Source organism: Polistes canadensis, unplaced genomic scaffold (genome assembly GCF_001313835.1).
Source record: "Polistes canadensis isolate GaletaPanama2010 unplaced genomic scaffold, ASM131383v1 scaffold_16, whole genome shotgun sequence".
Classification (NCBI taxonomy): Eukaryota; Metazoa; Arthropoda; class Insecta; order Hymenoptera; family Vespidae; genus Polistes; species Polistes canadensis.
Genome location: NW_014569563.1, coordinates 206,552 through 207,286, shown reverse-complemented (window position 1 = coordinate 207,286; position 735 = coordinate 206,552).

Genomic DNA, 735 nt, shown 5'->3' with positions numbered 1-735 from the left:
TATATATATTATTTCATATGTATATTTATTCAAAAGTTCCAACTTATATGCACTCTGAAAATTCAAACGTACATGTACATACGTATATGTATATGCATAATGTGCAATTTATCCTCCCTTTTTTTGTTGTTTTCAACAATGTATGACGTTTATATATATATATATTGAGAGTAATCTTTTAAGCTGAATCTAATTAGTTCCTGGTACTAAATCGAAAGGGTTATTTCAAAATGCTCGTGAATGTTTATTCACGTCAAAATGTACACGTCATTTCTCCTTAGAAGAGAAATCTAATATTTAATTAATTGTATTACAGGCGTGTATACAAAACGATAATACTTTCGTACATAAATAGATACGTATATATACGTATAATAAAATATGTTTCATTAACATAGGACAATCCATTATAAAAATTGAAAAGAAAAGAAATCATTACAATCGAACGCAATAAATGTCATTTGCGAAAGCGAAAAGTTTCACACATAAATATAAAAAAAATATATATATATATATTATAAGTTATAAATCTCTAACTTTTTGTGCGAGTCGTATACACATCACACATATACACGCCAAGTATTCATACCGGAAAAATTAAGCATCACACAAATTACGTATCTCTCACAAGGTATTAATTTAATGAAAATGAAAATAAACGGAGTCTCGAGTACAATTGCATTGCAGTTTCTCCATTTTGCATTTTATTCGAGTATGAAAAGAGAAGAAAGAAAT